General features: G+C 45.0%; 1 protein-coding gene across 3 annotated transcripts in view; it reads left to right on the top strand.

The window, feature by feature from the left end:
- LRMDA (leucine rich melanocyte differentiation associated) overlaps positions 1-25,742 on the top strand; it is a 1,083,787-nt gene that overhangs the window by 46,308 nt on the left and 1,011,737 nt on the right. The gene's annotated exons all lie outside the window — the stretch shown is intronic.

Genomic DNA, 25,742 nt, shown 5'->3' with positions numbered 1-25,742 from the left:
AGGTTGTGTCCAGAAACATCCATCCATTGTTTAATATGAAGAAGAAAATGAGGCCATGCCCAGAAAATAGATTCAACCCTGGTTTTAGTCATCATCTCCTGCAAGTTGTTCCTGCAGCTGTATGTGAAAGCTGTCCTTGTGGATTTCAAGATGTTTATTTGGGGTCATCGGGCATTAAGACTTTCTGAGAAAGGAGGCTGGGCTCAGAGTGCCACCCACTCTTGGTAGTGGCTGATGGTAGGATTGTGCAAGGTCACGGTTGGAGAGATCTATGAGTTCATTGGCTCTTGGCTTCATGCTTCTCAAAGGAGGGTCATAATTCTCCCGGACTATACCCTTTGGCTCCTGTCACCAAGCCCTGTTACCCCCAGAAAGTGTTGCCTTGGTTGGGGTTTGTCATTTGTATCATAGGTGGTCTGAGTGCTGGAATTCTTCTATTGAAAATGGTCGTTGTGGGGAAAGCAAGAAGTATTGGACTAGAAAGAAGTTCTGTGGGTGTATCTGATGATGACAGAATACTACAGAGATGAGTCTAATAGATGAGAGGAAGAATAAGGTTTGTCAGCTTTTACTGGGTGCATGGTACTGGTGCTAAGTACTTACCACTTTACTTAACTCTTAAAATGACCCAGTGGGATATTGATAGAGGTAGCAGTAATAAGTAATGATTATAGCAGTCACTGTGTCTGCTTTATGTGGGTGGTCTTATTTGAGTCTCACAATAATTGTATGAGCAAGGTACTGTTATCCTTCCCATTTTCCAGATGAATAAACAGAGGCTCAGAGAGGTTACATAAATTTGCCCAAGGAGGTGGAATGCGAGTCAGTCATCTGATTCCAAAGATGGTGCATGTGTTAACCCTGCTATTATCACCATGTCTGATCATATACAGTTAGCTAAAGAGAAGGGCTCTTAACAAATACTGGATTGTGATGAAGAAGTGACAAGTGTTTTTGCCAAGAAGGTGCATGCTTGTGTACATGCACATACAAAACACACACACACAAACACACACACATATACAGGATCAACCCCTGATTTTCCACTTGGGAGATAATCCTCTGACTGTTAGGTACAGAATGTCATCTTCTTTATCCAGCACATTCTCACCCTTGCTCAGCTGTTGGTGTCAAGGAGTAGAACCTTATTTAAGTATAATTCTAAGCAGAATATCTTTAGGAATATTATCATAAGCACACGGTTACAGATTATTTTTAAAAAAGTTTTTGAGGGGGAAGGTAATTAGGTTTATTCATTTATTTATTGTTTAGAGGAGGTACTGAGGATTGAACCCAGAACCTCATGCACGCTAAGCATGTGCTCTACCACTTGAGCTATACCCTCCCTCTATCCCTCAGTTACAGGATATTAAAACTGGAAGAGCATATGGAAACAGGTAAGTCAACCATTTTGTTGACTTAGACACAACGTGTTCTTAGAAAGAAGGAGCCTAAGGCCCTCCAGAGAGGTATTAATGGGCCCCGGGCCTCAGGTTGGTAAGTGCTGGTATGGGTACTAGATTTGAGGTGTCTGTCTCCTGATCCAATGCTCTCCCTTCTGTATCACACTCTACTCAATGGAATAGTCTGAAGCCAAGAAGAAATTGTGTTTTGATGATCTGTTTTGAAATGTGGGTGTCACTAATTCTCCTCTGCTGGTGTGGCTAATTTGTGCTTGACGGCCATAGTAGTTTTAGATGCTTGTGGGTTTAGGTCACATTGGCTGTGGAAGCAACCGCTCCCATCTGATTCCCTGCGTCAGGCGCACAATGATGCATTTCCCTCTAACACAGAGCATGTTTTTGTTGGCCTAATGGGCCAAGATAGTTAAGGAATTAAATTGACCTCCACTCCCAACTACCCATCACCAGGAGGGAAGGAGAGTCAGCATTATTAATGGAAATGCATTTTCTCTGAAGTTTGAATGTACTTTTTAGAAGAATACTCTTTCCTGACTGGGAAGAATTATTATTCGGTCAAAGGCATTTTATTGTGTGGTTTCATGTCATTGTGTGTTGCCATAGCTCCCACCAACTGTTTTAAGATGTTTTGAGACTGCTTCATATTATAAGGAAAGTATTTGTCACTCGGACTCTCAGAATTGAATTTGCCTGAATTAATTATGATTTCCACTCCATCCCCCTGAGCGGTATTGTGGGGGAGAGGTAATCCTTTCTGATGTCGTATAGAAAATCAATTCTGGCCCACGGCACTGGCTAGTTGCTTGAGTGGGGGATCTTGTCACCCACTATATGGTCTTTATTTCCCATTTTTCTTGGCCCTTTGTTATGTGTTCCTTTCTCTGGGCTGGTTTAAGAAGCCTCTGAGTAACCAGGGAGCAGTGCTTGAAGTGATGGACAAGGATACTCTCCCCATAAAGAAAATCACAAGGGCCCCAAGTTGGGTAATAAAAGGCCTTGTCAGTGACTCTTCTTGTGTAGTCTGCATTGTTTATAGACTGTTTTCTGCTGAGAAACAGACACTGTTCTTTGGCCTTGGGGGTAACACAGGTTGAATGGCACTGGGTCTTATGTAGGGATTGGGGAGTTGATTATCTTTTTTCAGTAGTCTCCCCATCTGTTCCTCAGTACACTTTTCTCCTTATTTTTCAGATGTAGAACTCCATCATGTAAAACCCCAGAGACAAATGTAAGAGGCAAACACAACGGATGATACTTAAACCATATATGGCCAGCACAGGATAGGTATCCTTACTATATAAATAGCTACTACAGAAAATAACAGCTAACCCCCTACTCTGCATCCACTATACTCTCAAGTTTTAAATGCCTTGGGAATATGCTCTCAAGAGAAAGCTGAGCAAAATAGGACATGAAACTGAACATACAGATGTAGATGTTTATCTGTATGCACTCAAAGAAAGGGCTGCAACTCCCTTTTTCTTTCATCTGTCAGGAGAGCCTACAAGGAGTTTCTCCCTTGGCATGTGACCATGGTGCCTTGGCTTTGCTATTACAGCCAACTGACCCTTTTGCTGAAAGTTTAATCGGGGATAAATCCACATGTGAGTTCATAATCCCCTTATCTGTGCTAAGAGCATTCAGTAATGAGCCTGCAACAAAGAGAATCTTACATCTCCCGGTTCTGCTCTGACCCCACCTCTTGGCCTCCTTCCTAACCTCTCCACACCTCCTGGTTGGACGCTCCAGGCATCTGCCCCTGGCAGAGTCATCACCCACCTGCGGTATGTTAAGTGATGTTTTAAATAAATAGATGCACGTTTCCTGCCAGTCTTCACATTGAGGCACTTAAGGAAGTACAGCACATGTGAGCAGGGAATGCATTTGGGCTTATGAGAAGAGCAAACAAGAACTTGTTCTTCTCTAGTATTTATTAATTTTGAGCCTTACTCTCTTTTATGTAGTGTGACTTTGACTGTAAATCCTCAAGCCAAGTCACAGTCAAGCCACAGTTTGTTTTGAAGATTTATTGTTAAAATTTGCTCTCCCCCTAATGCTTTTATGACTTTCTCTTCTCTTTCCTGCCCATGGTGTGGGTTACAGTTAATGTTATCTACATATGTCTATAAACACTGAAAATATTTTTGATACAATGTGCATTTAATCAACTTTTTGTTACTGTTATGCCATTTGTGTGGAGGAAAATTGTTTCTGTCTTAATGTTCTATTGAAGTGCCTTTGGAGTGATGATATCATAATCAGTTTAATACATTTAAAAGCTTCAAGGCTTAGCATTTATTGAACAAAGCTCATTGAAGGAATATAACGGATGTCTTGAGGCTTTCCGCTGCTGTAAAAAGGACAGTATTGTTCATGGCCTCGGTAAAAGAAAATCTGAATTTTTATTTTACTTTGCACCGCGTTGCAATTATGTTTCAAAAGCTCTTCAAGCGCAACTAACAAAGGGGCTGTTTTTATGAATTGTTATAATTGCAGATCTCAGGGCTGACTGCTGTGAGTTTAACATTAATAATGGACGGCAGTTTAAAAGTTTATCGCCAACAGCCAACCTCTGAGATCCTGAAAGATGGCTTTCCCTTCCCACTTCAGATGTCCTCGCAGAATGAGTCCTCCTGAGTTGGAAAGTAAGGGGAAAACTTGATGGTTCCTGAGAATCTCAGAAGTCCTGGCCCTTCAGGATCTCTGTGAAGAGGCCTGGAGAGTGACATGAGGACCACGGAGTCCCAAGTTTGGGGGTGGGTGTGTTTAGTCCATGAAGTGGAATGGGTGGAAGGCCAGTGGGGAGGGAGCCAAAGGAGCCCCGGAGAATCCTTGTGGGTTGAAGGGGGCAGGGCTGGCATGCTCTGAAGTGCGCGCTGAAGAAGCTGAGACTGCTGGAGATGGAATGGAAAATGGTCATTCTCTGGGGTGAGATGGTTAGGTCATGTCCTTGAAATCTGGCACCTCCTGAAACTTCGGCCTCACCTACCCTGCTGTTGGGTAACTTCTTACTGCTGGCCTTGGAATTGTGTGTGAGGATCCCCATGGATACAGGCCTGGTCTTAGAAATTATTTCAGGAAATGAGTTGTTGATCCCCCACAGTCATAACCGAGGGCGAATAGCACCTGGAAAGACTAGTCACTATTGCCAATTTCTTATTCCCCATTGTCTCATTAGGTGACTTCTGGTCTTGAGACTCTCTGGCTGACTTGCTCGATATTTACTTGTTGAAAGCATTATGCATCTCTCTGTACATTTTTCTTAAGGGAAAGTAGGTGCTTTAGAGCTCACTATGAGCTATGAGGTGGGGCTTCGGAGGCCTAATTAATGATGAAATCACATTTCTCTCCACCCTTTCATATCAGGTACAGTGCCCTGAACAGGGGAATTTGGATGAGGAATGATGGATTTGATTGAGTAGCTTGATAATAGCAGTCTTTTGCTTCTGGGCTTTCCCACGTGGAGTAGTATGGGGGCTACTTCTGTAACCAATTCAGGGGGTAGGGGCTAGATAGAGACCAGAGCTGTGATTAGGGTGTGGTACTTCTGCTGGCAGTTACTAAAAACAACGTCTTAAAGAGAGATTATTTATCCATCCACCCATCTACTTTTCTTTATCCCTTAGGATTAGGTTCAGTTCATAGGATAAATAATCCTCATTACCAGCAGCTTAAACAAGGTTCATGTTTATTTCTCCCTCATGCTAAAGAAGTCTAGATGCTGACAACCTCAGGCTGATCTGGTGGCTTCATGGTACAACCAGACTCCTTCCATCTTTCCACACTAGGGAATGACATCCTGGACTAAACTCTTGGTCTAAGATGGACATAATCCAGCCATCATATCCACATGTGAAGCTGGCGGCAGGAGGAAAGGCAAAGGATATTCCCACCTTCCTTAAAAAAAATCTTTTTAGAGGGTCCATGCAGGAATCTGGATGTAAGCCTACACCTAGCTGCAAGGGAGGCAGAGAATTGCAGACTTTGACCTGGGTGGCAGTGTGCCCTGCTGAAGTTTGAGGTTCTGTCGCTGAGGGCAAAGGGGGGAGAGTGAGTATTGCGACAGGCTACCTGCAAGCTCTGCCATACAGTGTATCAACTCATTCATCGGCTGTGCCCTTCCTCCCTCACATGTGCATACGCTTTATCGTCTTCCCAGCTATAGTAAGAATGCCTCTCCCCAGTTCTGTCCATTCCCCAGACTGCACTTTTATGACTTCTTTTCCCTTTCAAAGTTTCCCTTGATGTTTGTTTTAATCTGCTTTTATCCATATTAAGATGTTGGGGCTGGAGGAAGCCTTTTCTCAAGTGCCAAGTCTCTATTTCTCCTCCTCATAACATTTTTATGCAGCTAAAACATCAAGGCCTGCCTTACAGAGGAAGAGGTGACCGAAGAGCTGCCAGAGTGGTGCTTGGAAGCCCCTGAGCTGTCTTTTTGCCCTTTGTTGGGTCACAACTGTCACTTTTCTCTAGACCCTGCAGACATCTGGGCCAAAGGGCAGCCCCCTCAAGGTCCAGAGCCCTGAGGCTTGTGGGATGAAGTGCTCTCTACCCAACAGAAACCCCTGGAATCTGGAAGTCAAGGCCAGTGTCATACATTCACCTTCCCACGAACAGACGACTTTAAAGAATTCTCAGAAGATGAAGGCAGTGCCTCGGGGTAAGCTTGGCCCTGTATGGCCTCAGCTGTTGCAGACCCAGATGATGATGCTTATAGTGGTCCCCAAGCTCCGGGGAGGATGACCCCTATTCCGCTGAGCACAAAGGTGACACAGATGACATTGCCATGTCCCTCCTAACACTCCAGCCCACCCACTTGGCTTTGGCAGAAGCGGAGTTTTCAGACCAGGGTGTGGATATTTCCATGTAATCTGATGGAAGAGAGACGCTAAGACATCCTAAGACAGGGGTATAAGTAATAAGTCTTGTATTCTGGAATGTTGGTATTCCTGGGTCATTTTGGGGCCTTTTGGAGTCAGAAGGGCAGAATATTTGAAGCGTAGGAATTTCACCAGGATCTAGAAGCACTGATTGTGATACCAGAAGTCCTTGGTTAGAGAGGCTTTGAAGAGAGTGGACTTGGGAGCCCTGAGTTCAGTCCTCTTGCTGGGTGACTTTGGTGGATAATTGATTTGAGGTTCACTTTTTAGGAAAACTAACACAAGGCTAGTGAAGACTCAATGATGAATGAAAGTAAATGAGAACTTACGTAAAATGCCTGGTATGCAGTAGGTCTTCGGTAAAAGTTAATTTCTTTTTTTTTTGACATTCACCATACTAAGTGTATAGTAAATATTTGATTTAATGATCAAAAGCTTTTAAAAAAGACCTTGATTAGCAGGGTATGTCCTGATTTTAGTTCAATTTTACATTTAATAACCCCACTCTTACTGTATATGGCTGGAGATACTGTTCAGGGGCACAGGCTCTCAAATGACTGTGTCTCTACCAGCCCCCCTCCTCCCTCTTCATGAGATGAGTATTCTGTGAAAAGGCACTTTCGTGACTGAAAACGCAGATGTTCCAAAATGCAGGTGACTTCTAAATTGGGAGCATCACCTGTCCTAGCATACTTTGAGAAGTGCAGTTGAAGAAGGCTTCAAGCTGTGCTTTGAGCCTTCCTGGGCCACATTCCTCTATGAGAATCTGACGAGAGCTGTGGATCCTCTGCTCAGAAAAATGCACAGAGGTGTGTATATGCATAGAATCTTTCACAGAATTGCAAGTGATCTGTGGGCCTCGCTCTTTCCCCCACCCCAATGCCTTGAATCCTAGGTTAAGCTGTGGATGAATTTTCTATTTCTCTTAAGGCTGTAGATAATTGACACTAAAAGAATGGAGACGAGAAGGGGTTGGAGGACATGTGTGTGGGTGGGGAATGGTGAGGGGGCCACACCTAGAAGGAGAAGCAAGTGGTTAAGACAGTGACAAGGCACATCAGTGTGGTATTCATGGCTCCAGGGTCCACCAAGAGTCAGGCATGGAAAGGGTCAAGTTTTTCTTTTTATTCTGACATTTTGTTATGAAATATTTCAATCATACAGAAAACTTGAAAGAAGTGCACAGTGAGCATGCATATACCCACCACCCAGGTGGTATCCAGGGTCTTACATTAACATGTTAATGGGCTTGTTTTATTCTGCTTCTATCCGTCCCTCTGTCCATCTTATTTTTTGATGCATTTCAATGTGAGTTGTAGGCATCAGTACCCTTCACCTTAAACATTTAGCATCTTATTATTTACTAGAGTTCACTATTGCTTTATTTCTTTTGAGGAATGCAGACTTGAAGTGTACCATTCTAGGAGCTTTGGTAGCATGCATGTAATCCAAGGTCCTATCAGAATGTACAACCTGACCTCAATCCAGACGGTTTCTTCATGCTCCTTCCCTGTTATTCCCTTCCTGCTCCCTCAGTTCCAGAGCCCATCACTCTTCTGATTTTTTCAGCCGTACCTTGATGTGGATTGTTTTAGGACTTCGTATAATTGAAATCATACAGTATTTTTTTGGTGCTTCTTTGACCAGTACAATATGTTTGAAATTCCTCGATGTTGTGTGTGTCAGTAGTTCCTTTTTTACTGTTGGGCCACCTCTCGCTGTATGCATGCACTCTTGTTGAGTGTCATCTGGGCTGTTTTCAGGATTAACTACTATTAAGCTGCTCTGAGTACTTGCATACAAGCCTTTGTGTGCACATATATTTTGATTTTTCTTGAGTGAATACCTCGGAGTGAATTTTTGGGTCCTAGGGCAGGTGTACGTTTGGTTCTGTAAGAAATTGCCAGAACTTTCCCCAAAGTGGTTGTTCCATTTTCACTTCCAGCAACAATGTAGGAGAGTTCAGGTTGTTCCACGTCTTTGCCAGCATTTGGTGTTGTCAGTCTTTTCAGTTACAGCCATTCTGGTGGATGTGTAGTAGTGTCTCATTTTGGTTTTAATTTGCTTATGGCATGGGGCTTCAGGATGGCCTTCTCCTGGGTTCTTAAATCCCTCTGGATCTCAGAGGCATTATTTCTATTCTTAGGACGTGTGTGGGAATAACTAGTGAAAATCTTACAGGGCTGTAAAACTTGCTGCGGGTTTTTTTTCCCCCTTTAAATTCTGTTTGACGCCAAAATGCTTGTGTGCTCTCTGCAGCCCTATAGATAGCTGTAGTCAGTTCATGATGATGTGGCTGTAGAAAGGATGGTGGGAGCTGGCAAGGCAAGGTGTCCATCCTCCCAGGTGGGGTCGTTCGTGCGCTTGCATGCACGGAGCTCCTTGACACCCAGGGAGCTCGGAGAGTCAGCAGCTGGAGCCTCGCATCCAGCTTTTTGTCACAGCATCATCAGAGACCTGGGGGAACTGGACGGAGTTCAGAGAGGAGCAGCTAGTACGATTAAAGGGCTTGGAGGGATTAAGGGATTGATTTATGAGGAAAGATGAAAAGAACTTAATGTGTGCTGCTTGACTAAGTGGGTACATGATAATAGCCTGCAAACATCTGAAGGGTATAAACACCGGAGAGGGAGAGGAATTAGCACAGGGTGAGGAAACTGATCTAGGCATAATGGGGAAAATTAGCAGGGGCGAGAGAGGATGGGTGAGTTGGCAGAGAATTAGCAGGGGTGTGACCCATGGATTCTTTCAGAAGCCTAGGTTTGGGGGTGGTGGTGGTGGGAGTTGGTTTTGGGAAGGTAAACTCCAAGAGGCACTATGGGTTCTTTTGCTAAAGCAGCCAGGTAGAAGGCCAATAGTTGAGCGCCTACTGTGTGCTGGGTGAAGCAGGGTCATGTGGGCAACTGCTGGCCTGGACACACGGGTTGGGAACCTGGGGGCAGCAAGGAAGGGTGGTGATGGAAATGACCAGGACAGTGAAATTCAGACATTTCCTTAAGCCTCTTCTCTTCCTGGTGGTTTTTCTGGATTGAGCAGAGCCACACTGACAGTTTGGTTTCACATCCAGCTTGCTTGAGATGGGAAGTTCCTACCCCACATGTCTGCCAGCTTCCCAGGTATTGACCCTGCCCCACCCCTCCAGCCCCCCGCCCTGTTCCTCAAACGCATCTGCCCTTGGCTGCCCACACTGTTGCTCTCTCGCTGCTGGCGTGTCTTGTCTGGGCGTGGCTGTGAGGTTGGGAGACTGTACATGGACTGGTGAAAAGGATGGGGGATGAACCCAACGGCCTGGGTGAGACTTGGGCTCCACCCTTTCCAGCTGGGTGAGCGGGTCCACTTGCTTCCTCTGTGGGTCTTGATTTTCTTCTCTGCCCAGTGGAGATAATCACAGCACCTTGTTTCCTGAATTGAAGTTCACAAGAAATAATGTGTGTGAAGTGCCTGGCAAAAAGTAAAGGCCCAGCGAATGCTGGCTGCTGCTTTTATAATGGAGCTGCAGTGGTGACTCTGATTATCCTGGTACGTGACTCAGGTCTGGAGCTGGCCTGAGCAGTGCCTCGTCTCGCAGCATGAGTAGGGAGGTGTTCCTAACAGCCAGGGGCGTGAGGGGATGTTTGAGCCAGGAGAAGTAGGTGATAGTAACATTGTTTTCTTAGTGGCATCAGAGTTTCCAGAGATAACCTTCAGTCAGAGCCAACGTCTGGACCCAGAGCCCTAGGCTTAGTGGAGAGAAGAAATCTGGTTCCTTTCCATCCCCTGCCTCCAGCCTGGTTCAATGAAAAGATAACTGAGCTGGGAGTGAGAGGATTTGGGTTAACCTTTGTTTTATAAACCTTCAATTTCCTCAATGGTTAAAAAAAAGAAAAAGGGAAGGTTAAACAAGTGTTTAACTTTTTTTCTACCAAGAAGAAGAACCCTTCAGTTAAATGTGTTGTGTTGAACCTCAGTGTATAGAATAGCCTCAAACTGAGGGGCTTCCAGGCGGGCTCGGAGGCTGGAGACTCACCCCACTGACTCTCCATGGACCCTGGGGGGGAAGTCTTGAAGGCACCCCCAGTGACTCCCATGCCTCCATGAAACAGTCTTCACACACACACAAGGATGCGTGCTCACTCACATGGATTCACACTCACACATGCACACCCACTCACACAGACACAGACAAGTGAGCACTTTGAGATGGTTACTGTTACAGTTCCAGTGAGAGCTAAAATAAACTGCGGGGTCACCTTTGCTAAATGCTTTCAGTCTATTAGCTAATTATATCCTGAGAATATTACTATAAGATGTAGTGTATTATTATCCCTGTCCTTCAGGTTGTCGACGAGGTGGGGAGGCCACATAAGAATCGCACAGCTGAGTAGTGACATCTCAGAATTCATTCAGCTCTGAAAGAGTAAAATTCAGTTTCTCCGACAGGTTTTCAAGTGATATAATAGATACTCACTAAATGCTTAGCCGTGTGATTTGATATGTTTGTTTGCATTGGTTTCCGCAACTCCAGAATGGGAGCAGGCTACCTGCTAACAAACAGCCTTCTGCACAGATTCTCAGATGTGCACTTTGTATGTTGTCTTGGCTTCAAGACAGACTTTACCATCACAGGTGCCTATCATTCATGACATCTCTCTAAGAATGCAAGGCTTGGCTTCAACCAAGCCAAAGCAGGCCTTCCAGGGTACTCTGGAGATTCAGGGTGCTGGGATGCTGTTTTTTTTTTTTTTAAATTGCCTTTTACTTTTCTACCTGTCACTCCAGCAGGAGTCAGTCTGAGACTTACTGTTTTCTAAACAGATAAGCATCCAGAATAAACCGTACACAATTTTAAAATAAGCATCTTTAATTGGCAGTCTCAGACAATTGGAGTATCTGTTCAATTGATTAGGGTTCGTATTGATCCCCTTGCAAAATATATTCCCAATTGCTCCCACTTTTGCCTGGTGTGTATGTGTGTCTCTATGTGTGTGTGTTCTTTTTTTTTTCTTACTAGCAAAGCTCTAACTGACCTAATAAGTCTTTTAAAGTAATAGGCTCTATATATGTGTCCTGTCCATTGCGAGAGACCAGAAAGAATGTGCAAGTGGAAGGGACTGCACCTGTCTGTGAACATGGAAGTAGGTTCACCTTGTGAATATTTGCTGGTGGCTTTTCCATGCTGAGGGTTTTCCATGGTGAAATTTTTATCTCAGATTCAAAGGTTCATCTGAGAAGATACAAACCAAATACTAACCTTAACCAGAGCCTGGCATCATCAAGAGGTGAGTCTTCTGTATAAATAAACATAACCAGTGTCGGTCTCAAACCAGATGGTGGTGAAGTTTGAATTACTCCATTAGTCAGAGAAGAGTAATGAATGTTATAGCCAGCCCCCAGATCGTGGTGGCTTAGCATGATAGAAGTCTGTTGATTTCAAGTCTAAAGCAGAGAGAGTGTGTGTGTGTGTGTGTGCGGTGAGAGAGGTGAGGGACGAGAGCTGTTTCACGCCATCAATGAGGGGTCCTTTCCTCTTGGGGCTCCCCTCTCCTCGCAGTTCGTGGGACACTCTCAATTCTAATGGATGGAAAAGGCACACCAACTCTTAACCACCTCAGCCCCCAAGTTGCACACCTCGGTTTCACATACCACTGGTGAGAACTAGTTACTGGCTCCACCTCTTTGAAAGGAGACAGGGAAGTAGAGTCCAGTGTGTGCCCAGGAAGAAGAGAACAGGACGCAGGGGTGCCCTCCTGGACCCTGCAGTGCTGACTGATCCATTTCGCCTTCCCCTGTTGGTGGCATGGTTTGGAAGGGGCTTGGCATTGACCCACCCAGCCGAGAGAGCAAGTTACATAAGTTCTTGATTTTGGGATTAAAAAAATAACCTCTGATGTGAGTTCATAGGATCATTGTCATGTGCTTCCATTTACTCTTCTGCTGAATAGGGATTAGAGCCCTTGCGAAGCCAGTGTTTCTTGAGGAAGAATCGGGTATAATAAACTTCCTCCTGGGACCTGTGGCTTCAGGGCCTGGTTGGCCCTTGAACTCAGGTTGGTGCAAGCATGGGCCTAAGTTTACTTCTGCTGTTTCTTCCACTGTGTTCAGAGACCTGCCTGGGCTCTACCAGGTGTGCTTGCCCCTCTTCTTGTCCTGGCTGGTGCTTGCTCTCCCCTCCCCAGTCCCGCAGTCCCCAGCCAGAGGCAACCACCCTTTCCCATGAGGCCTCTACACCCACTTTCTTGAGTTGAACCTGAGAGACCCAAACACTGAAGTGCCAGTGGCAGAGACAGCAGAAACACATCAAGGCTTTTTTGTGGTCACCATGTAAAAGTCCAACAGGCAGGGAGGAACTGCTTTCTTGAGGGAATGCATGGTTTTGGAGGTGAGGCTGCCCATTGTCAGTTAACAGCCCATTTTCTTTGTTGTAGGTACCACAGTTGTGCTTGTCTTCTTTAGAAACAAGGTTGCATTTGAATGTGAGGTCAGCTGGTTTTGAGAGAGGGTTCACTGGCTCCTTCTGGCACACTTTAATTGTGCATATTGGAGGTTGCGACTTCTGGTGCTGGAGACTGTTGGGTGCTGTGTGTGGTGGGTGTGCAGCGCCGGGGTGATGGTGGTGGATATTTAAAGGAAAAATGTACTGTTTGCAGATGACATTAGACTTGTGGACTAAGAAATTTGGGGAACTCAGCCACAGCCCCTGTGATTCAGTTGTGCTGCTTTATAATTGGTCGGGAATCCAGTATGCCCTATTTCCCATTCAGTTAATGAAATATTAGTGTTATAAACCGTGACTATTGGTTTATAGAAGCCATAATCCTTTTGCCATCCTTGATTACCTTGGTTTAGAATCAGTTTGTGAGAGCATTAACCACCTTCTGGTTTGCATCAAGGTGGCTGTCTACTGGGTCATTAAGTACACCGATGATACTCAGTTCCTTTGAGTTACATATTGATGTCACAATAGTTGTGCTGGGAATAAGGAACCATGCTCACACAGTAGGTTGTCCTTATGGGGGAAGAAGCTGAGTGAGGAAGAGCAGGCAGAGTGTTTCCCCAAAATTTAATTAAGAGAGCCTTTGCTTTGTCTGGAAAGATCAACAACCTGGAAGCTTAAGGGTATCTGATTAGTCAGATACCAGATGGGTGAGGGGTTTGAACAGAGTAAGAGCCATAGAAGATACCAGAGCCATCCATTAATTCATTTTTGTGTTAGTTCATTCATGTACTGAACACTTGCTGAGTACCTCTGTGCCAGGCATCATGCTGGGTGCTAGAGATTCAGCGTGATGTCCCTGTCCTCACTGAGCTTACAGTCCTGGGGGGAGGAGGGTGTGTTAGCCAAATAAATGTAATAGTCACTTCATATTTTATTAGATTAATAGAGAATTAATTAACAAGTAATTAACAGTATTTCAGACACCCAGCTAATTATAAACAGAAATATTATGAGAAAGCCTCATGGATAAAAATGTACATACTAGTGCATAAATGTATGTATTAGTGAATGCAGTAATAGGGGCAGTTGACCTGGTATAGGGGGTCAGGGAGGTCTTCACTAACCAAGTGATGCTTAGGTTGAGATCTGAAGAATGAGTAGGATTTAACTAAATAAAGAGGAGGAGGAAAAAGCCTTCTTGGCAGTGGGAGCAGCATGTGTAAAGGCCCTGCGGTGGGAGAAAGTGTTGTAGGTATTAGGGACCAACAGAAAGTGGGTGTGGAGTGTGGTGTAAGAGAGGCAGTTAGGTAGGAGATTGTGCGAAGCCTTGTAGTTTGTATTAAATATTTTTGTTATCTGAACAACAATGAGAAACCATTGGGAGTTTTCATCAGGGGACATCATCAGATTTGTGTCTGGAAAAAAAAAATCACTTTGGCTACAGTGTGATAATGGATCAGAGAAGGTCAGAGTAGATGTGGGTAGATGAGGTACTTGGCTATTGCAGTGAGATAAAGAGGACAAATTTGAGTGATATATACTAATGAACGTCAGAAGAACTTGGTGAGGGGGAGTGGGAGAGGGAGAGATGGAGGGAGAGGAAGGCACCCACAGTGACACTTGAGTACCTGGCTTGGAAACTGGTTGAATAAAGGTGGTTTTAGTTATAATACAGGTGTGTTTTAGTTATAATACAGGTGTGGCTATTGTAACAAGACTCAGAAATGGGTAAGCAGGATGGGAATGGATTACTTTTACATCACAGTCCACGTGTGAGCACTGCAGGGCCAGTACAGTGGCTCCGTGGTGTTGAACTAACATTCCTGCGGTTGTATTGTTGCCGTCTCTAGACTGTTGCTCTCATCAGCATGGTTCTAGCCAGTTTACTACTACATCCACAGATGTGTCTCTTCCCTTCAGAGTCACCACCCAGAAGTTGCTCAGATCCCATGGGCCACAACCTAGTTGCATGTCCGCACAGAGTTGTAGTTAATCAGGAGACAACCAGCTATCTCCTCCATGCTGGTACGAGTCACTAAAATAGGAAACACCAGAAGAGGACCAGTTTGTAGAAGATGACCAGAAGCCAGTGTTAGGTGTTCATTTCATGCTCTACTTGGGATCCTTACCGTCTCTCCCCCATCCCGTTTGTGCTCGCTCAACTCCCTTCCATGGCTCCTTTATTCTACCAGAGCAGTATACTTCCCCCCATATCCTTCCTACCTGGAAGGCCCTTCTCTTTCTACCCATGCCTCAAAGGCCAGCTGATTCTTACCCTCTCCATATAGTTGTTCTTGATCCATGCCCCACCCCAGCTGTTCCTTGGGGTGAGCTAACACTCATGGTTCCTATGCCTGCATCATGTAATGACAAGAGTTCCCACATCGACGGCTTGTCTTTTCTGCTTAACTCTCACACTGCATTACTTAACTGTTCACATCACTGTTGCATGTCTCAGCTGAGTTTGACACATGTCTACTAAGAGTCTACCAGACTGACTTCTACTCTCCCCCACCACTTTGTGTTCGTACCTGCAAGACAAACAGAACCTTTAATGCTTATTTTTCATAATAAGAAAAACCCCAGTGAGCTTAATGTTGGGATGACTCTTGGGAATCTTGTAGGGCCTTTTGCGGGATAGAAGGCAATGAAATGTTAAGTAGAATAGGCTACGATAGACGTCAGTTTTCTCATTTCTTAGTGTTCCCTATGCCCATTAATCCTGTCGTGCCATACTGTGATTACAGCCAGGCTGGGGTGACCCAAAACAGGGGTACTCACAGTAGTGTGGACCTGGCCATTGTGTGATGGGAGGAGGAGAGTGTTGTAGGAGGACTTAGAGAAAGGAAAATGAGAGTAAGTTTATGCAGCTTCCCGTGGCCCCACTGTCTGATTTCTTTCAATCACTAGTGGAAGAAAGGCCTGAATTGGCAGCAAAGCTGGGATTTCTACACCAAAAAACAGTTAGTTCTGCTTTTTCACTCTTTGCTTGTGTTATTGTTTGATTAAAGAATAACCACTTATTTTTTCATGTCTGTTATGTGCTCCTTGGTTTTGTTTTTACAGCAGAATTCGTCCCTGCTCTGCAGGAGCTCAGGGGCTGGTGGAAAGAGTGAAAACTCTGGTACTTGGTGACAAGCCAGTTGTGTTCCCCAGCTGGGTTGGTTGTAGGGTCTCTCTGGAGACCCGGACCGTGCTCCTCAGAGTCCAGTGTGTCTCTGAAGGAGCTCAGCGCCATGTTGGTCCCTTGACTAGTGCCCAGTGACCTTGATGATTGATTTCACTGACTGGTTGCTACATACCTCCCCGTGGAGCTCTTGGTGCCTTGATGTCTTTGAGTGTGAAAGCAGAGATTCCTTCTGTCTGTTTCCTGTTTAGGGTGTGGGTAGAGGGACGGAGGGCTGTGGGAGGCTTCCTCCTCGCTGATAGTGAAAGTGCTTTGGAAATCTGAGCCAGAGGTGATGGCAGAGGAAATTTCTGGTGTAGGTAGCTTGGATGCTGGCTGTCCTACCCCTTATTTTTCTCCTGGCTCTTGTACAAAGAGTTGTGATGCTCCTGAGTGTGTGCACGCTCGGGGTGTGGGTGGGTCTCTCTGGGGTTCCCAAACCCAGATACTCATTCAGGTATAAAGTTCAGTGTTGGCTCAGCCGCAAGCACGTTTTGTGTTTTGGCATCACATTTTTTTTTTTTTTTTACCCTAATGACAGCTGGCATACAAGGAATGACTCTCCCTGGGCAAATGGTGTATTGTCACCCTTCTCCCCCAACACGTAAGCAGCAAAACAGACCGCGCTGCTTGGAGAGGGATGGCTGGTTGGAAGCGTCATAGAAATGGCAGTACAGCCTGCTGGGGGAGACCTTGGTAGCCGGGTGCCCCAGTGAGAGCAGGACTGCGGAGGCAGCCTCTTCATGGTCTGTGGCTGCTTTGGTCCAATCGTTTTCCAGAGCCTTCTGTGAACAATGAGTTAACTGAGTTCCCAAGGTACTGACAAACCCACTGAGGGGAAAGGAATGAGAAAAAGGGTCTAATGTGGTGTCCCTGTGAGCGTTTCCACCTAAGAGATCATGTTGGAGTCACCTTGCGGGGAGCACACGGGACCCCCACTTGGGTAAAGAAGCAAGGGAGTAAAAAAACTTGGAAAAACGTGGTTTGAATTTCTTACTTGCATTGTTTCTGGGCCAGTTCCTACCCTGTCAGTTTTTTTTTCTGTGCCCCACCCCACCCTTCCTAATGACTTACTTGTACTGGAAAGCAAATTAATCACCACCAGAATGGCTCTGTAACTTCCAAACACACACAGAGCAGATCTAGGGACTGTGAAACGAGCCAAACCCTTGGCAGAGATTCGCAGACGTGTTTCTTTTATATATATTTTAGAAATGCCACCATTTTTCCTTAGGCACAGAAGGTTCCCTTTAATTAGCAGTGAATTTCCCATTTCCCCTTTCTTCCTGAGGCATCTATAAAGCCCTGGCCTAGTAAAAGGCAGGTACACAGCTCTCAATTGAGCCCTATTGATGTGCTAGTATAGTTTTAATTGTGTTGAGATTTCCTTGCCAAAGTGACACATGCAGGAGCATTTTAAAAACGTATAGGGTTCGTAACTCTTTCGCTGTCTAGAGCTCTTGAATTATGAATGTCTCTTCCGCTGCCTATTCGGTTCTTGTGAATCTGTAAAATTACTTTAATAACCTGTGTGGGGGTAATGTTAATGTGTTTGCTCAGTCGTGTGGATTTATTAGCATGCCTGGCCCACTTTAGGGAGCTGGTTGGGTCCTTTTGATGCAAGCCCTTGGTTGTGAGAAGAGGCAAATTACGGCAGTGTTTTTCACACACAGCCCCTCCTTTCCCCTTCCACCATTAGCAATCATTCTGTTGCACAGAGTACGCGATAAATCAACCTCAGGAGAGTCAGATTTGCCATAACATGACATTACCTATCAGCTCGTCAGGTCTGAGTTCACTCGCAGCCTTTCGGGCTGTATATTTCTTCAAAGTCTAGCGCCAGTTTCTTAGTCAGCTCTAACTAATTTCAGAGTGGAAGGGAAACTTGACTGGAGTGCTGTTTGGGATCTGCTTTTTAATCCTGGTCTGTTTAATGTTTGCTCCTGACAGTCTAGGCCAGACATCATTTTAATGGTATGTGTGGTGATAAAGCCAATAAACTGTCAAGATGATTGATAATCTAAGCATTATAGCAATATGACTTTCCTGTTCTCCTCTGTGCTTTAGATGATGGTTTCCAAATTGAATTCCTACAGTGTGTGCTGTATGTGTGTGCCTGTTGGAGGCTCCCCTAACAGCGTTTGAAGGAGGGAGCTGTGTTTAATGTAGGATTTTTAGCCCTCAATTACCCACACAAATGTATCTGCATATGTGTTGGTACCCTCTAATTTGGGAAACATCAAGAATTTATGGCTCTGCCCTTGTAACAGTCCCCCAGCAATTTATGGGCACTGGTGGAACTTTTTATTATGTCTTTATGATGTTTTTTCACCTGGCATGCATCTTAGATTCCATGTGGTGGATTCTGTTATCTGTGGTTGAAAGACATTACAGATAACAAAGTGCACTGTATTAAAGGCAGGCTTCTGGTTTCCTTTCCTTTTCTCTTTGTTTCTTTTTTCTTTTAATTTAGCAGACATTTTTTAGCATCTGGTCCTCATCTCATTAATCAGAGCCGACCAGGTGTTTTAGGGTGGTGACAGTGGGAGAACTTGGCCTCTCTCTGTTGGCCCTCATGGGCCACCGTTGCTGGCTTACACCCTCCTCCTTGGCGCAGCGTTGCCTGGGAACAGAAGCCCAAATGGCTGGAGAGGTTGGACCTTTCCCTTGCGCACACCTGTGTGTGTGTGTGTGTGTGTGTGTGTGTGTGTATTAAACAGGAGGAAAAAGAAGAAAGAAATGAAGTAAACAATAAACTCAAAACTCCTACCATGAGTTAAAAATCACCTGCTTCATGCTAACACAGAATTTGTGTTTGTATTGGTGGGCAGTGTGTGCATCTTAGAGTCCTACTTCCAAGGTTGTGTCTAGAAGCAGCACTAGACTGTAAGACTGCATCTCTGAGGGTTGTGGAATGTGAGTGCCGGCAGGCTGTCTCTGCTATCTGTTGACACTGTGATTTACTGTCTGTTTCTCCCAGGTCTCATTTGACTAATGAGACTGGGCCCCGGAGAGGCAGTGTGACTTGACCGGTGGCAGAACTGGGCCTGGTGTCCATGTGTCCTTGTTAGAGATGGACCATCCTTTCTGCTTCACCATTTTCCTTCCCTTCACTGAAGGCTCATTTTTCTTTTGCTCAGGAGACACTGGGCACGTCACTTCACTTTTCTGGCCTCAGTTTCTCTACCTGTAAAATAAGGGGTGGAGTTTGCAAGCTTCTTTTCATTGGTCCCTTTGGTTGGAGAAGCCTATGAGTTTTGATGAAAAGAATTGGGGAAGGATTGGACTTTGTCCTGTGAACAATTTCCTAAAACAATTTGGTGTCTTGTCTCTCCTCACTTTCTCTTATTTCTGGATGTGTGAGCCTTGTCCTTCCTTTTCCTGCAGTTCAGAACCTTAACTTTGGTTCCTGTCTTGTAAGATTCACCAGACTGAAAAGAATGCATGGTTTTCCCGTAGACCTAAATGAAGTATTAAGAGGCTGGCATGTTAGGCTTACCTGCCAGTGAATATTTGGTCATAGGCTCCCTTAATCTAAAATAAACATATATTTTGTAGCACAATTAGATGCATGTACTGTGAGGCAGAAACAAATATCTGAACGCATAAAAAGTTGAGCGAACCCACAACATAGAGAAATTAGCCAAACAGAAACCCCAAGGGCTGTCCCTCTCCTTGAGCTGGCTCAGGAAGCTGGGGGTGGGGTGCACATCCTCCAGTTACATTTCCAGATTCAGGGAACTGCGGAAGTGTGCTTATGGGATGATTCCATCCACATCTTCAAGGGGCTTGAGGGATAATCGGGGATGCAGTATAGGCCTGAAATCTCTCAGAAGTGAGTCACTGCAGTTCTTAAAGCATGCATGGGTGTGGAGGAGGAGGACAGGCTGGTACGGGTGAGTGGAATTGGGTGGGGGTAATGTGGAAAACCAAAGGGTGGCTGGCTTGTGAGAGCTGAGGGGAAGGGGAACTAGTTGCTGAGCCCCTCTGAAGTGCTTCCCTCTCAGATGTGGAAGTTTGGACCAGAGAGGAATTCTCCCGTTAAGTCAGTATTTTTTGCCTTGTTGGCTGCAAAGGGCAATGTGCTGTTCCCTGGGTGCCCGGTCTTGGCCGGGCAGATGGTGATGATGACGGCAGCTTCCACTGATGAAGGGCCCACTCGGAGCCAGGCAGAAGTCTGAGTACTTCTCCAGGTGTTAGCTGACTTTATCCTCCAACAGTCCATTGGGAGGGGGTGGCAAGAAGGAAAGGAGGCATGCACTGTTGTTACTGCCATTTTGCAGATGAGGAAATGGGCCCAGGGAGGTCAGCTAGTAGGTGGTGGGGTTCACACCTGGCCCCTCACTCTTGGCCACTCTGCTTTACCACCCCGCAACTGAATGAGCTCACAGCCCCAGCCGTGAGGCCGTATGCCTGTCTAGGCAGAGGGCACATGGTCTGTGTGGCTTTGAGGAGGTTGTTGGCCATCTGAGTCTGCAACATGGAGACAGGGTTGTTCTGAGTTCAAGTGAGAGAACAGAAATGAAAATGTCTTGCAGTGAAGAGTTGCTCATTAAATGTTCGTGTTGACAGGATATTGAATTTGAGATCATCACTGAGCTTTTTTTTTAGTTGTTGTTCAATCTATATTTATTTCTTTACACCTCTTTTTGTAAGCTTGGGTATTTTATTCTCACTTTATTCAAGTGATGACATAGTAGAAAACAGAAGAGTCTGATCCTGGCTTTTGAATGTCAACAGTTTAGACCCAAGGTTAAGAAAGACTTGGATGGAGGCACGATGATAGAAGAGCTGGCTGACTCTGGTACTAGAGTACGATTTCCCAGGCTCAGGGGAGGAGGGAGTCTGAGAGGAAGAACAGTGGAAATGCTAGCGTGCCCCTGAGACTAAAGCTGGTCCCTGACATATTAGTTCTTAAGATTACTTCAGAGCACTTGGAGAGGGTGGAGTGATCCATGATGTGAAAACACACAAGGGTATGAGAAAGGCTTGCTGGAGGAAGGAGTGGGGTTCTGAGCTGAATTCTGAAGGGTGATGGAGTTTGGGATGGGTGATGCCTGCCAGCTTCAGGCTGAAAGCCCCTTTGCCCATAGCCTGGCCCCTCTAAGTCATAAACCTAGGTTTGCTCTCTTGGCCACCTGAATGGATGGTGGTGTGTGACAGTTATTACAGGGAAGGAGGAGGCTGGTCTTATGGCAAGGCTGGAAAATTTGGGGACATTGGCCATACAGGCAGAAGGGAGCGCAGGGGGAAAAGCTGAGTGAGCCCAGGAAGGATGGGACTGGCCTGGTCCCTGAGGCAGGAGAACAGGTCATCTTCCTCCAGAACAGCCACATGCATCCCTAAAAGACCAGGCCACTGGTCTGAGTTGGTACCTGCTCGTTCCCTAGCCGGTCCCTTGAGGGGAAAAAAGAGCAGTTGGCACTGGAGCAGACCCTCTCCTTCCTGGCTCCCACTGCAGCCACATTCCCGCCTACTCTGTCTGCTCCTGGAGGAGCCCTGCCTTCTATGGATTGAAAAGAAAACACAGGAGGAGTGAGAAAACCAGGATTCTGGTTACAACTCAACCCCTCAACATAAGGTGGGGCTGTGAGCCACTGTTTCCTGAGTGATGGGGGGCTGGACAAGCCCAGCTCTGAGGTGCTGTCCTGCTCTTAGCTGCTGTGAACCTGTGATGTTTGGAAGGTGGGACTCCATGTGTCTGTTTGCATATTAGGTCAGCTTGGAGGAGGCCTTGGCATGTTGGAGGCTGTTCTCATCCCCAGATGACAGACGTTACCCACCCATGTAATAGTCCCAGCTCCCAAGTTCTGTAAAAAGCAACCCATGATTTGAACTACTTGAACCAGCAATCAGAAGGAGAATGTTTCCTTTAAGCTGAATGGCTCAAAGACACTTGGGTTGTCATCCGTTTCCTGTGTTCCCTTTATAGAAGTCACTTCATCTTCCAAACCCATTAGATGGACAGCTTTTCATGGGAGAGAACTGAGTCTTAGGGTTTCTGGGCAAGAAAAGAGCTGGAACTTCATGTTAAATCCCAATTTCTTCCTTTTCTGCTGTCTTCTGCGAGCAGCTCACTCTTTCATCTCCTTCAGCAAGCACCATATCCCGGCTTGTTCTGAAGTTCAGGAAAGAGAGGACTATTGCTTCTGCAAGTTCTTTGCATGTCTGAGTGTCTGGCGGGTTCTGTCCTGTACCTGGTTTGTAGTCAGCTCTCACTTAGGAAAAAACCACCACTGTCACCTGTACACTTCCTCCAGTTTGGACAAGTACACCAGTACTATTGTCTGAAGAGAATGCACAGCTGGATAGAACAGCTCCTCACAATGGTGGCTTCCACTTTCCCTCTGCCTCAGTGACAGCGGCATAGAGTCCACAAAGTACTGGCTCCCTCCTGGTAGGTGGGATGGAAGCTGTAGGTCCTGGAGATCAGGCAGAATCAGGAAATGCCCATGTATTCACAGCTAATAGTTCTCTCTCCTTGACTCAATTTGAACTGTATTTTTTCTTCTTTTTTCTCTCTTCGCTGATGGAGTATGGCTCAGTGCAGACTATTACTTTGACCATTTTGCTCCAGGAAAAGCATTAGTAATTTATAAATAAAATACGCATAAAAATAGGAGAAGTCAAATATAGGTTTATTGACAACAGAGGCACTATTAACGTTGGAACGGGCTGGTTTGAAGTTGAGTTAGTTTTTGTTGCTGATTTATGTGTTGTTTGTTTTAAGAGGCCTATGGTCATGAGGGCAAGTTGTGAGGGTTCTTGGGAGCTGGCAGCTGGGAAGCAGCAGAACTGCTTTGGGTCTGAGTTCCCAGAGGAACCAGATGGGAGGGAGGTGGGGAGCGAGGAGGAGGAGGAATGATTTGCATCTCTCTCTGTGCTCCGTGGTTGTGTATTTAAGCAAGAGTGCATTGCCAGGAAATTGAGAAAGTAAGTGTGTGTGCTTTATGTCAAGCGTAGCTCATTTAAAGTATACCTGTGTGGACATGAGAGTTTGCAGAAAACTGTTATTTATTTCTCTTGAATTTACCTTACTTGTTAAACAAAATTTGACAGATGGTTTGCAACAAGAGTAACGAAGCCATTACATGGCCAAGTTTTATCTTTACCATATCAGTTGTTATGTGGAAAAAGGGGTTTTCTTGGTTTGGGGGAGTTTAATTCCCTCTCTGTGGAGAGAATCAGATTCACTTAACTGGAAAATTAGGAGAATTGAAAGTTCATTTTCTGAGCTTTACCACACAGGGTAGTTGTTAAAAACCTTTCACCAGGGCCCATCTGATTTGATGGTGCCATGAAATGTTTTATGCCAGATGTGAAAAATTTGTGATCCTTAAGGACCCCCCCCCCCATTCCAGTTGTAACAAACTTCAGGGTCAATTTTTGCTTCTAGTTCCAGGTTTCCTTATGTGCATGCACACGTGTGCTCTCTCATCTCTCATTCTTTTGTGTATGTGTTGGCTTTCTCTCTTATATGCAGACAGCACATTTTATCACGAAGACACAAATATTGTGACTTGCAGAGAACGACCAACTTCTCAGAGTACCCTAACGTATGTTGGTAAATTACAGGAATGCTGGGAATTTTCAATGGGTTTGTTAGTCTCCTTTTGCTGCTGCTACAAACTACCACAAACACAGTGGCTTAAAATGACACAAATTTATTGTCTTACACCTTGGAGGTCGGAAGTCCAAAAATAGGTCTTACTGAGCTAAAATCAGGAGTCGGCAGGGCTGTGTTCTTTCTAGAGGCTCTACGGGAAATCTATTTTCTTACCTTTGCAGCTTCTAGAGGGCTGCCTGCATTCCTTGGCTTGTGGCCCTGGATCACTCCAACCTCTGCTTCTGTTTTCTTATTTCCTTCTTTACTCTGGGAAATGCTCTCTCTTATGAAGGACCCTTGTGCTGACATTGCGCCCATCTGGATAATCCGGGGTCATCTCCCCATTGCGAGATTCTTAATTGAATCACACAAGCAGAGTCCCTTTTGCCATGTAAGGTAATACTCACAGGTTGTAGCATTAAGACATAGACATCTTGCAGGGTCGAGGTGGGGGAAGGTGTGATTCCACCTGCCACAATGGACGAGAAGACATTAGGTGGCAAAAGTGGACATATTTCTCTTAGTAGCTTTCTCAAGTGCCTTCCTGAAGTTCCGAAGTCACCTTGTGAATATTAAGGAGTGATTATTTCTGCTTTGGGAGTATTTCTTTTCCAGAACATAACCTGTGCAGCTTGGCTTTACTTCTGTTCATGGTACAGTTGATTCAAAGGCAGCCCCCTTTTTCCTATTGTTTCCTTTTTCCTTCTTGATTCCCAGGACAGGAATCTTCTGACTAGATTCTTTTTTTTCCTTTTTCAAACGTAACAACCAAACCCTTAAATGTCTCCAGATATCCTATGTTTCTTTGCCTTTGGTGTGAGGAGGATCCCTGCCCTCATCTGGAGGGGCTAGAGCACAAGCTCTTTCTAGTGTCTGTTCAGAATGTGTATTGGATGGGGTCAGAGTGTCTAGGCCTGAAAGGGGTCCTGGTGAGGGTGACGGGGCCCTGAAGACACTTGAGAACTTCTATTCTGGCTAGCAGAAAAAGCGCAGGAAGTCTGACAACTGATGAATGAATGAACAAAATATGCTATATCCATACACTGGATTATTATCCAACCCTCAAAAGAAATGAAGTACTGATATGTGCTACAGTGTAGATAGAATTTAAAAACATTAGTCTAAATGAAAGAAGCAGACACAAAAATTCATTTTTTATCATTCCATTTAAATGAAATATCCAGAATAGACGAATCCATAGAGAAAGTAGCTGAGTGGTTGTCAGGGGCTGGGGAGGGAGTAACTACTTAATGGGTATGGAGTTTCCTTTTAAGATGAAAATATTTTGGAACTAGATAGGGGTGATAGTTGTACAACATTGTGAATGTACTAAATGCTACTTAATTGTTAACCTTAAAGTAGGTAATCTCATGTCATAATGAATTTCACCTCAGTTAAGAAAAAAGACTTGAGGTTTCTGGTCCAAAATGTAACTAGCCTATAAGTTTATCACATCTTAACAACAACTGAAAAACTGAATAAACTGAAATATCAACTTCTCTACTTAGATCCATAAGAGGATTGAGGTCACAGGGCAAACTAGTGCCCTCAAAATTGGTGAGAGAGGCAAAGACAGAGAATCTCAACTCACCAGAGTAGCAACCTCCCTGGGGACCAGTACCTGGGCAGAGAAACCTCAGCTGTAATTGACAAATTGCTGGAGGTTCAGTGTGCACAACTCGTGAGAGTTAATAACTGCAGGGCACCCGGTCATTGGGTGGCTGTCCACACTTTTGTGAGGTCTACCTCCTGGAGCTCTCCCAGGTTCTCACAGTAAACATGGAGAGAAATCCCATCATGCTTCTGACAGGAGGAAAGGGAAAGGAATGACTTTGAAATATGCCAGAGCATTCTGTTCTTCAGATCTGCTCTCAGGAGAATTACTTCACCAGAGCCTAACTTACCTGGAAGAAGGGGAATACCCAACTCCAGCCTACTCCAGCCAGCCTGTCTAGAGAAAACTGAGAAGCACACGTGAAGTTTACGGTCCAGAGGCACAGGGTCTGAAACTAAAAGGCTGAACCCTAATGATAGAATTAGAAAATGCTTCCCCTTCCCCCCATGTATTACTAAAGGCCTATTTACAACGATTCCTTTTACTTAGTGCTTTATGCCTAGTTATCAAGAGAAAATTACAAGACATCCTAAAAGGCAGAAAACACAGTTGGAAGAGATAGAGCAAGTCTCAGAACTGGACTGATAAGGCACAGATGTTGACATTATCATATTAGGAATTTAAAACAGCTAGGATTAA

Source organism: Camelus dromedarius, chromosome 8, assembly GCF_036321535.1.
Source record: "Camelus dromedarius isolate mCamDro1 chromosome 8, mCamDro1.pat, whole genome shotgun sequence".
Lineage (NCBI taxonomy): Eukaryota > Metazoa > Chordata > Mammalia > Artiodactyla > Camelidae > Camelus > Camelus dromedarius.
The sequence above is the reverse complement of the archived record's forward strand: the minus strand, read 5'-3'. Positions and strand labels throughout refer to the sequence as shown.